We start from the raw sequence: 12,360 nt of genomic DNA on the forward strand, positions 1-12,360 counted from the left end.
CAGTTTGGCTGTAGGGACTTTCTCCCCCTCCCCCCCCAAAATCCATATTTCCCCTGTGTTATACTTGACACTTAATCTGGTATGCCTCAAGTTTGGCCAGACTACAGAAAATGTACTTAATAGAAAAAATTACAGGCACACCTTGTGGTAATTGACATAAAAGCTAATTAGGTATGTTAAGACCACTCAAAATCAACTGGGGAAATAATGCTGCATTTTCCAGCTATAGAACCTTCATTCAAGCAGCACATTAGACTCTCCTGACTGGAGGGTCTAGAACAGAAGTCAGCAAGGTTTATCTTGCCTGGGCCAGATCGGTCCCGTGGAGATCCATCCATGGGCTGGATTGTGCGTGTGCGTGACTGCGCACACCCATGATTTCCGGCATCTGTGCATGCGCAGACGCAATTTCTGGCACCGCAGAAGTGAGTCCCTGCACCGGGCATCTTGGTTCAGGGGCGGCTTCTGGGCCGGTCAAACGACCTCTGCGGGCTACTTCCAGCCCATGGGCCTTAGGTTGGTGACTCCTGGTCTAGAAGAAGGGAGAGCAGCTGGCTGGGAGGGAGGGAGAGTGAACCTCTTTTTTGTGATGTGATTATCCCCGTTCCACATATCCTTGGAAATAGACATTACGTTTACATGAATAATGATTTTTTTTTTATGCTCTTTATTCAGCTCATAGAGGTGAGGAGGAATCTGAATAATGATTTTTCAGCTCTGGGGCATCTCACTTTACATTTGGAGGTTGTGTTATAAGGAAAATTGGGGCTGGCCTTTACAGCCAAAATCTCCATCAAGTGACCCAGTATCCTCTATGTCCATGATCGGTCAGAGAAGAAGGTGGAGGCAGAAACCAGTAGAGGAAAGCAAGGGATATCTTTATTTTCTGTTGCAACAGAGTTCCCTCTCCCCTTGCAAGAAGGTGAGGACCTGGGACAAAGGTGTGTAACAACTTCAGAATTTCCCCAACCCCTTAGCCAAAGACCACCCACAAGCATCCTACAAGCCTCACAAAAGAAGCAATTTACAACAGAAATTTGAGACTCTGACTTGTCTCCTGTCTGTCGGGATACCTAATAATGCTTGCTGATTGCCTTTTCCTGGCAACTGGGGCCATTATGTATTCTGAAATTGTAAATACCTTAGTTCTTGAATCCATTGTTACAAAGCTACCCTTATTCATACACAGAACATGCCCTTTTGACAATTCTGCTCTGCTTTTAACAGATACTTGCCAGATCTTTTTACCAATTGTGTGAGAAGTTTATCTATTTACAGGATTCAGAAGATTGCACATGAAAAGAACTATTAGAAAAGGTTTTACCAAGATACTTTGTTCCTCTGCAGAGAAGATATTTGGGGTCTTTAAGAGAGTCAAGATGACTTCCAGTTTGCTCTGTGAACTCAAATAGAGTGTATTCCCCCCCCCCCCGAATATTTCCTAATTTTTAAGGGTGAAGGATTGGTTTTCTGTGGAGTGTGTGTCCACTATGTGTGCTTAAAATCCGTTTAACAGTTGGCCAGCATGGTTCTCGCTTCAAAGGCCCTACTTCATTGTTCACTGAAAAGCTTTTCAGAAATAAAACAATTAACCTCTTGTTCCGCTGCTACCCAAACCAAAATGATGCGAAAGTGGGTCTGAATCTATTCTTTAAGTAATCCCTGCTTTTCCTCCTCTCTCCCTTGTTTCCTGTTATCTCTTCCACAGTCCCAGTTTAGAATCTCAGGGCAGGATTCTGCACTTCCTGCCAAGGTTATTCTGAAAAGAGTCTTCTAGTGTCTGAGGGTGCCACAGAAAGCTATTTTTACCTCTTCAACACACTTTATATTTTCAAAGGAGATCATTTCCTGGTCTTCTTGACCATTTCCTGCGCCAGAGTCCTTCCATGCTGAGCCCTGACAGAAAGAGATGCCACAAATCAAAGCATCATTGCTGCTCTGTAAATAAATGGCTTTAGCCAAGGATGGGGAACCTCTGGCCAACCAGCAATTGCTGGCCACCAGGCTTTCCAAGGCATGAGGCAAATATCTACAACACCTAGCATACGTATTTACAAAGGTATTCAAAAACTCATTTATTACCCCCTCCCTCACTTTCAAAGCCAATACATCCCAGTTTCTTCAACAACCAATTGCTGTTTCAACAGTTGTGACAGGGAGCAATAGGACAGCCCCGTGCAGGGCCAGCCTGAAACATTTTGGCACCTGAGGAAAACTGCAAAATGGCGGTCCCCCTGGGACAAGGGAGGAGTGAAGATCTACATTGGCAAAAAGGGGGAGAATCAAATCAACCAGGTTGAAGTGGGAATCAAAGGCTGTTGCGGGGTTGAAAGGGGCCCACCCTGAATCATGCCGGTTGGGTGCCCAGCCCAGAAGACCCTAGAAGGCAGCCCTATTCTCCTAGAGAATGTGCAACATAAGCAAAAATATGTACAAGATTGCATCTTGTTATGTTTCTATGCCTCAAAATGTAAGCATCTGATTTTAAAAAATGAATGATCGGGATGAGATGACAGCTTTATTTATGTGTTGCTCCCACTGATCAACATTGGCCAGGTAAAGAATGGGCAGGCACAGACATTGGCTGTCAATAAGTGCTTTAAAAAACAGGACATCCCCCTTCCAGAAGGTGCCTGTTTAGCAGTGAATATAGGAAACCATGACTACAGCTCCCTCACAGAAATTAAATATTAATGCATCTTCAAGCAACTTATGGCAGTGGCACCATGAAAAAGATAGGGTTGCCATACGTCTGATATTTCCTGGACATAGCCGGAATATGGTAGTTGAAAACAGTATCCGGGCAGAAATCGCTTGAGAGTCTGGGAAAATCCAGGCATATGGCATCCCATGTCAGAAGTCTAGATTTTGGTGAATTTCCTTAAAAATAGCACAAAAACTCATTTTTTTATTTTTTTTTAATAAATATTTTATTCGATTTTACATAAAAGACGACAAAGCAAAACAAAAGCAACAAACAATACACCAAAAACATACACAATTACACAAACATAACATACTACAAACAACAGAAATAAAAACAATCTTATCTCCATATTGATCTTGCATTAACTTGTTTCTCTGACTTCCCCGAGTCTCCCTTCCCTGTATTCCAATTCATACAATTAAACAACAAATCCCTTCCCTCTGTCATAATTAACCTCCTTTCTGATTTGAATGTCTTAATATAACTTATTCAATGCTTAGAACTTAAGATGTTGGGTCTTCTAATCCTGAAAATTTTACTCCAATAACCTTATACATTCAATCTGATGTTATTTTAACATTCATTAATCTTGTAGTGTTTCTGTAAATAGTCTTTAAATTTCTTCCAATCTTCCTCCACCGTCTCTTCTCCCTGGTCTCTGATTCTGCCAGTCATTTCTGCGGATTCCATATAGTCCATGACTTTCATCTGCCATTCCTCCAGCGTGGGTAATTCTTGTGTCTTCCAATACTTTGCAATAAGTATTCTTGCTGCTGTTGTGGCGTACATAAAAAATATCCTGTCTTTCATACGTACCTCTTGATTGACCATGCCCAGGAGAAAGGCCTCCGGTTTCTTCGGGAATGTGTATTTAAATACTTTCTTCAGTTCATTATAGATCATCTCCCAAAAGGTCTTAATCCTTGGGCATGTCCACCAGAGGTGAAAAAAGGTACCTTCAGTTTCAAAGGTACCTTCAGTTTCAAAAACTCAAATTTTGGGCAAAACTAAAACAAAACAAACCTTGAACAACTTTGGAAGCAGCAACTTTTGTGTCCGGATTTTCACTTTTTGCAGTGCTTTTTTCCCCTAAAAACATTTTTAGGGGTACTCTCATTTTGACTCAATAAAATCACAATTTTACAGTTCAAATTGGCAAAAATAAATACAGTAAATTGACAAAAGTACAAAGATTCACAAAATGTTTACGGGTATAAGTACCCCTGCACCCCCCCCCCAGAAAAAAAGCACTGACTTTTTGAAATATGACAATCCTAAAATAAACCCTTACTAAAGACACATGAGTTTCTTTTTAGACCAGTGATTTCCAAAGTGGGTGGTACTGCCCTGGGTGCAATAGGATTACCTACTACCACCCCCTGCTAAGAGACAAGGTGGTGGCAGGGACAGTGGAGGGACGTTGGGGCAGTTGGGAGTCGTTGGGGGTGCAAATGATTATCAGACCTTGAAATCCTGGTATCACTGGTTGAAGTTTACCAGTTTTGTTGACTTAAACTGAAGGGAGTGGGACGTGTATCTTATTGAAGGGAGTGGGACGTGTATCTCTTAAGCTGGTTAAACAAGTTTGGCTGGAGAGCTCTAGCGATGATATTATCTTCTGATAGTATCTTAGGCAAGTCAAACAGTATCTTAGGCAAGTCAAACCTGTTAGGTTAGAATGGCCCCTAGTAAGAATGGCCACACATATATAGAGAGAGAATGGACACGTATATGGAGAGCGTATATGGAGAGAATAGGACACGTAGTAATTCACTAAACTGAGCATGCGTAGGAATGTAAGGTTGCCTTTCTCCCCCCATGCTCCAAGAAGGTGGGGTGCATAGGTGGATGCATATGATTGGTGTAAGGGGAGGAACAGTATAGGTGGGTGCATATGATTGGGTGTAAAGGGGGGGCAGGAGGAGAACTGAGGGTGATAAAAGCTGAATGCTCCTTTGTTTCAATGCGCCAGTCTTGGGAAACTATTCCACTGGTGCCATTCTGCGCAGACGAAAATAAAAACCTTTCTCTCTGAAGAAGCTGGTCCCTGGTGCCTTTGTCTCCTCCGAGGTAGGGAGTGCGTGCTAAATGGGCTCAGGCCCTGGATCCCCGTGGTAAATAAGGCTTCAGATCTGGGGGCTCTTTTCCGGGATTCAGCCCCTCCCCAATACCTGGAGGCCAGGCTTGACCGCGGTGAACAGCTCCGAACGCCGTTGGCGAATTCCAAGCGCGCACTCCACCAGATTCGTGGGGGGAGTCCGCCAGACTGCTTCGGAGTGGAGACACTCGGTCGAGAGAGAGAAAGGACCGGCCGGAGGAGGAGAAGGAGAAGGAGAAGGAAGGGGGTCTAGACGGAAAAAGGTAAGCCCAAGGGAAAGGGGCACGAGACCTGATCAGTCTCACCTGGCAGTGGCAATAAGGTGCCGCCGGGAAAAGGAGGTAATGGCTGAACGGGGAAGGGAGGTGGTTGGGGAACAGGGAAAGGGAGGTTTTGGGGGAGAAAGTGTGTGAAGTGTGTCAAAGTAATCCAGTGAAAGGATGAATGTTTGAGTGACCACGGCTTAGTGCCCCATGGTCAAGCGTGTGCAGGATTGTGCAATTAAGTCACAGTCTCTAGCGGAAGCTGTTTGCCTGGACAAAATTGTTTTTAGGAGCGGATTACTTTGTTGAGACATGAGGTCGGGAGAAAGTAAATGCATCTCCCCGGGGGAAAGTAAATGCACCCCTCTATTATCAATGTCCACCCAGACCAAATCCCCTACATTTCTATCTGAAAAGCCAATGTGGATCAAAATCCCTCATGGCTTTGGAAAAATAGAATTGTGACTGCCCAGGTCAAACTGTGTTCAGTACAATTACAAATTTGTAAAAACAGCAGTCTTGCCAGTCCCAGAAGACCAGTCCCAGAAGAAGAGGAGGAAGGAATAATTAGCCCCCTCCACCCTATGCAGCAACTGCACCAGGGCTAAATGAGGTACCCCCTACCCAACCCCCAAAAGCAAAAAGACTGAGGAAGAAAAGACAGGAGAAAAGACAAGAGGAAGTTGAGAAGGTGAAATTCAGAAGGAATCAGGTGAAGTGGACAAGCAGTCCAAAAGAGTATTTCTGTATGTGAATTGGCAGAAAGAAAGGAAAAGAGAAGATTTTAAAGAGCAGCGTGAGATAGAGCCAGTAAGCAATCCAAAAGAGTGAGCTGGATGTGGCTTCTTGGTTCTAGAAGCAGCACAATGCAAGGATGTGAATTGGCAGACAGAAAGAAACAGAAGGGTAGGCTTTGAGAGCCGCATAGGACAGAACTGTTAAAAAGAGAGACAATTAAAAAAAAAAAACCAAGGGATTAAAAGCCCTAGGATTACAATACTGACCATTGAAGAAATCCGCAAGATAAATGCCTTCAGGGCAGCGGACAATACTGATGTTGCAATTGAAGCAGCTAAAACTCCACTTTGATGGCCCACCCCACCGAGTGTACGACCCCTGGAGTCATCTGATGTCCAGGACCACAGACCTCCAAGCACTTTAAATCAGAATCCTTCTTTCGAAGAGGACCCAGCCAAAATAATTAGGGGTTTGTCTTCAAGCAGCCAGAAAGCCAAAAATGCAATCCCGGAGGGTGTCCACGGGAGGGGTAGAAGACGCCTAGGGAAGAAACCAGTGCGCCATCTGCAGGCAAGAGGGTCACTGGGAAAATGGAATGCCCACAGGCCCCACGCGCGACACACCCCACCCCCACAGGCTGAGAAACCCAGCCATGAGCCTCAGCGTTACAGCCACACCACAAGCCCAGCCCTGAACTCCAGAAAGATGAAGGCAGAGGGCAAGAACAGGGATCTGTGCAGGGATACCCCATGGCCTGAACCCCACCACACCAGCCCTGAGAGAAGAAAAAAAACTTACTAGGATAAACCAGGCCCAACAAACGCAGGTTCCCAGAAGCTGCCTGGCCCTGGTCCAACAATGGTTGCTCGGCACACAGAATGAGGTTTCTGAAAATGATTTCCCTCCCCTTTGTTCAAAGACTGTTGCAGCTAGAAGCAAGTGAACTGTTTCTCATTCATGCAAGTAACAGGACATCAGCTTTTTTTTCCCCTCCTTGTACCAGGCACTTGGAGGTAGCTTCAGAGCGTTATCTCTTGGCTGCTATCCCAAGAGGAAAATGCTGCATTCTTACCAACCAGCTACCTTGAATCCCACACTGTCTGGATTTACGGTTCAGCCACAAACAACCCAGAAGGCCAAGGGTTACCCACCCCCCTTGCCTCAAGCACTAACCTGAAGAAATGACTTTCTTAAAAAAAGCAAGTAAATGCTTTCTGTGAAAGAATTTTATTTTTAGGAGCTACTGAAGAAGTGCAGCATGCTCAGATTAAAACGCTTCTGCACCATAGGAATTGATACTTTGAGGAATTTGAAACTTTGCCAGAAGCAAGGAGCGCATTGTTTTTTTTTACAGAGACTGGCAGTCTTTGGCAAATCAACTGGAATTTGCAACATGGCTTACAGGCCACGAGAGCTCTGAAACTTAGAGCACACGAATGAGACTTTAAAAGAAAAAATCTCAGCTGGCAAAACTAAACCCAAGGAACAGAACTGTTAACCGCTTGCGAAGTTTCCTGCCAAGCATCTAGGCCTATACCTTAGGTGCAAATGTTTATCTGTCAATGTGCAGTCGTTCTGCCGTGTGTTTTCTTTTTCTCTTCTCTGGACAGGTAAACCGGCCAGAGGCTGTCCTGTTTCTCTACAGCTGTTAAAGTCACCAGCATCTGTGACACCTGATCTGCACTGGCCCCTTCGACTCACCCCAGACACCCAGACATCGCTCCAGCATTGTTGGAAGAGACCCAAGATGTCCGACGCCCACCAGCCCTGCTCACGTCACTCCAGAGGCTGACGTTTTGCACGGCTCAAGAATCCAGCATGGATTGAAAGAGGACATTTTTACATTTTCTTTCCTTTCCTTTAGCATAACTGAACTTTATTGAAGGTATCTGTGCCTGATTTGCTTTACGCCACCCCTGCAGAGGAGAGTGTCTAGTGGGTCTTTTCTTTCAGCGCACTTACACCCCAGCCCACTCTCTAGCACTTACCTAAGCCCCTCCACGTGCATACAATGGCACAAATACGACTGTGGGTCCCCGTGCTGGTATTTCTGCTGCCTTTGTCCTTTCAAATGCAAATACCACTCACAGTGACCAGACAACTGCTGCAATCATGGGGGGCCCACCACACTTATAATAAGTGGATTCAGGTTGCTGAGATGGTTGCGTTCTCTGCAAATCAGACCAATTGTGCTGTTTGCACTCTGGCCCCTGTAGCCCAGCCCCAACTAACATGCCTGAGTCTGAGACAGGAACTTTTTCTGGTTCCAAATTGACTGCATGCCTAGCCCGCTTGCTGACAGGCACCACATCTGCCCATGGTCAGGACGTTTACTGGGTGTGTGGCAGAAAGGCCTATCATGCCCTCCCAAGAGGATGGTATGGGGTCTGTTTTCCAGCCTACTTAATACCCCCCATGTGGATTCCTGACCAGATATTCTCTGCACCCCCTAGAAGGAGGCGTTCAGCTGGCCTGGCGACACTTGCAGGTGGCAGCTCCCAGAATTGAGGCCAAAATCAGTGGCCCCCGGAAAGGATACTGGCCCATTATGCTCCAGCCTCCTGGAATCGGAGAGAGAAAATCTCTGAGGCAAGGGGGCCAACCAATCTATAACTTGAACTGCATAATCAGACTCCAGGCAGTGGTAGAGATTGTTGCTAACACAACAGCCACGGCCCTTAGGCTAATTGCCACGCAATTGGATGTGACACGCAATGCGTTTCTTTCATTTTGGCTAAACAAGGTGGTTTTTGTGCAGCCCTCAACCTAACTGGCGGAGCATGTTGTTTTAATGTTTCAGATCATGGTGAAGCCATCCGTGATTTGGCTGCCAGCATAGAAAAGGTGGCACACGTTCCGGTACAAACTTGGGAAGGCTGGAATATGTCCTGGTTAGACAAATTCCTACCAAGTGGTTGGCTTCGAGGACTCTTTGCTGTGATGATGGGACCCCTGCTAATTTTGCTTCTTCTTTGCTTCTGTATCCCCTGCTTAATGCAATGCTTGCAAAATATGATGCACAGGATGGTATCCTGTATGATGGGACCTCGTGTGCTTGCTTTAATGCAAGAATACCGTCCCCTCCCGTTGGACGAACCTAGGAGTTAGGTTGTCCCAAAAGAAGAGGTGGGATTGAAGGGAGTGGGACGTGTATCTTATTGAAGGGAGTGGGACGTGTATCTCTTAAGCTGGTTAAACAAGTTTGGCTGGAGAGCTCTAGCGATGATATTATCTTCTGATAGTATCTTAGGCAAGTCAAACAGTATCTTAGGCAAGTCAAACCTGTTAGGTTAGAATGGCCCCTAGTAAGAATGGCCACACATATATAGAGAGAGAATGGACACGTATATGGAGAGCGTATATGGAGAGAATAGGACACGTAGTAATTCACTAAACTGAGCATGCGTAGGAATGTAAGGTTGCCTTTCTCCCCCCATGCTCCAAGAAGGTGGGGTGCATAGGTGGATGCATATGATTGGTGTAAGGGGAGGAACAGTATAGGTGGGTGCATATGATTGGGTGTAAAGGGGGGGCAGGAGGAGAACTGAGGGTGATAAAAGCTGAATGCTCCTTTGTTTCAATGCGCCAGTCTTGGGAAACTATTCCACTGGTGCCATTCTGCGCAGACGAAAATAAAAACCTTTCTCTCTGAAGAAGCTGGTCCCTGGTGCCTTTGTCTCCTCCGAGGTAGGGAGTGCGTGCTAAATGGGCTCAGGCCCTGGATCCCCGTGGTAAATAAGGCTTCAAAACTAAATAGTTTTATTTTGATTTTGAATAAACATGCAATTCTGCTACTCTGAATAATTCTTTTTATAGAGTAGAGGGTACTGTGTGGGGGTTTATGGAACCAAGGGGGGGTGCCCCAAAAGTTTGGAACACTGTTCTAGGCTGCTTTTCCTGCCCGGCCTTTTGTTTTCTTGATAAATCAGGACCTGTCAAAGAAATGGTTTTAAATTTCATAGTGATAATGAAATCCTTTTTGTAAACCCCTTCACCACAGACCAGACGAAAGCTGCATCAATTCATAATGGAAAATCCAGGTCCTCACCTTTCTCTCTGCAGCCCACTCAGTGACTTATACACAACCCAATATGCTTGACGGGGGGAGGGGGGAGGTAAGCTCCTCTCCTCATAATCACAGATCACAGTGCACACACACCTTTAGAATCAGTGGCGTAGCGTGGGGGGTGCAGGGGGGGCCGGCCGCACCGGGCGCAACATCTGGGGGTTAGGGTTAGGGGGCGCAAATCCACGGGTTAGGGGGTGCTGACAACCCCGGGTGCTTGCCTTGCCCCGGGTGCTGACAACCCACGCTACGCCACTGATTAGAATAGCAATGCCCTTCAACTTTGAGGTGGCCCAGCTCCCTCAAATATTTTATTATCAGGGAGGTGGACCCCTTAGCCCCTAGGAGTTGGCTCTATGATGCTTGATAATATTCTCTCAACAGACGTTATCTCTCTCAGCCAGTTAGTTCCCATTACACTCCTTCCAGCACCTTTCCTATTTCCATTTTTTATTTTGATTATGGCTATTTTGCCTGAGAGTGGTGTTGTTCCATTTCCTCAAGTCTCTCTTCATTTGTCGCCACAGGAGCTCGTAATTGCAGAGGTATCATTTGCTGAGGTTTCTGGTTATTTGAACCCCTAGGTACCTGAATTTTTTTAATATAATTTTTTTATTAGAAATTTAAACAAAACATATTATCCAAAAACATGTCATTCTTAGTTTTTTAACCATTTCCCTCCCTCCCCCCACCCTCCCATACAAGACTCACCCCCCCACCCCACCCCATCCAACCTCCCTCAGTTCTAATCTTTGGTTTCTCTGTGAATGCTATTCTCTGCATGTTACAAAGTTGTATAGATCCTTAAATTATCTAACTGATTATTATCAATAAAGAGTTTGTAAATGTTTATTCAAAACCTGCCAAAGAGTCCAATTCACTTTGTTGCATCTTCAAATACTTTGTAAAGGGTTCCCATTCATCTTTGAAGTCACAGTTATCCTTGTCCTGTAGCTTATATGTCAATTTTGCCAGTTCTGCATAGTCCATCAATTTTTCTTGCCATGATTCTTTAGTTGGGGTTTCTTCAGTCTTCCATCCTTGTGCTATTAGAAATCACGCGGCCGTTGTTGCATACATGAATATGTTTTTCAACTTTTTTGGCAGGTCTTTCCCTACAATCCCTAACAAAAATGCTTCAGATTTTTAAACAAATGTTAAGTGGAACATTTTCTTCAATTCATTGTATATCATTTCCCAAAATTTTTAAATTACATTACAATCCCACCACATATGATAAAATGTCCCCTCCTTTTCCTTACACTTCCAACATATATTTGAACTAATTTTGTACATTTTCCCTAACTGCACTGGTGTCATAAACCATCTATACATCCTCTTCATATAATTCTCCTTCAACAGGGAACAGTCTGTAAATTTTAGATCAGTTTTCCATAACTTTTCCCAATCTTTCATCGTAATATTATGGTTTACATCTTGTGCCCATTTAATCATGACTGATTTTACCTCTTCATCTTTCGTCTCCCATTCTAATAGTATGCTGTATGCCGCCTTCAATAATTTCACTTTCCCTTCAATCACTTCCATTTGGAACCTAGATCTTGTATAGCTAAATCCTTTTTACTGTCTTCTTTATACATTTTGTATACAGTGGTACCTCGAGTTACATACGCTTCAGGTTACAGACTCCGCTAACCCAGAAATAGTACCTTGGGTTAAGAACTTTGCTTCAGGATGAGAACAAAAATCGTGCTCTGGCGGCACAGCAGCAGCAGGAGGCCCATTAGCTAAAGTGGTGCTTCAGGTTAAGAACAGTTTCAGGTTAAGAATGGACCTCTGGAACGAATTAAGTAAATGATCTTTGATCTCATCATAATCTCTTAATTTCCATTTTCCATCATGATCCTTTAATAGATCAACATATGTGAGCCATTTTCCTTTCTTTCTGAGTGGTTTGAGCAGTAATACTTCATATGGTGAAAGCCACCAAGGGGTCTTTTGTTCCAATAAATCTTTATATCTCTCCCATACTCTCATTAATGATTGCCTAATTATATGGTTATAAAAACTTCTGTGGACCTTTCAGTTCCCATACCATAGATGTGTGTGCCAGCCAAATCTATTGTCGTGTCCTTCTAATTCTAATACCTCTTGCTTATCCAACCTCATCTAGTCCCTGACCCATACCAGACAAGCAGATTCGTAATACAATTTAAGGTCTGGGAGGGCAAACCCGCCTCTATCTTTTATATCTGTAAGTATTTTATGTTTTATCTTTGGCCTTTTGCTCCGCCCCCCTGATAAATTTTGAGATCTCTTTCTGTCATTTTTTTTAAATATTCATCTTTCAGGATGACTGGTATTGATTGACAAAGAAATAGCATTTTTGGCAACACATTCATGTTAATCGCTGATATTTTGCCTAACAGTGAGAGACTCATTCTGCTCCGAATTTCTACATTTCTTTTTACCACAAGCCAAATTTTTTCATAGTTATTTTTAAATAGGTTTATATTTCTTGATGTTA

Source organism: Podarcis tiliguerta (genome assembly GCF_965153285.1).
Source record: "Podarcis tiliguerta genome assembly, chromosome: Z".
In the NCBI taxonomy this organism is placed as follows: Eukaryota; Metazoa; Chordata; class Lepidosauria; order Squamata; family Lacertidae; genus Podarcis; species Podarcis tiliguerta.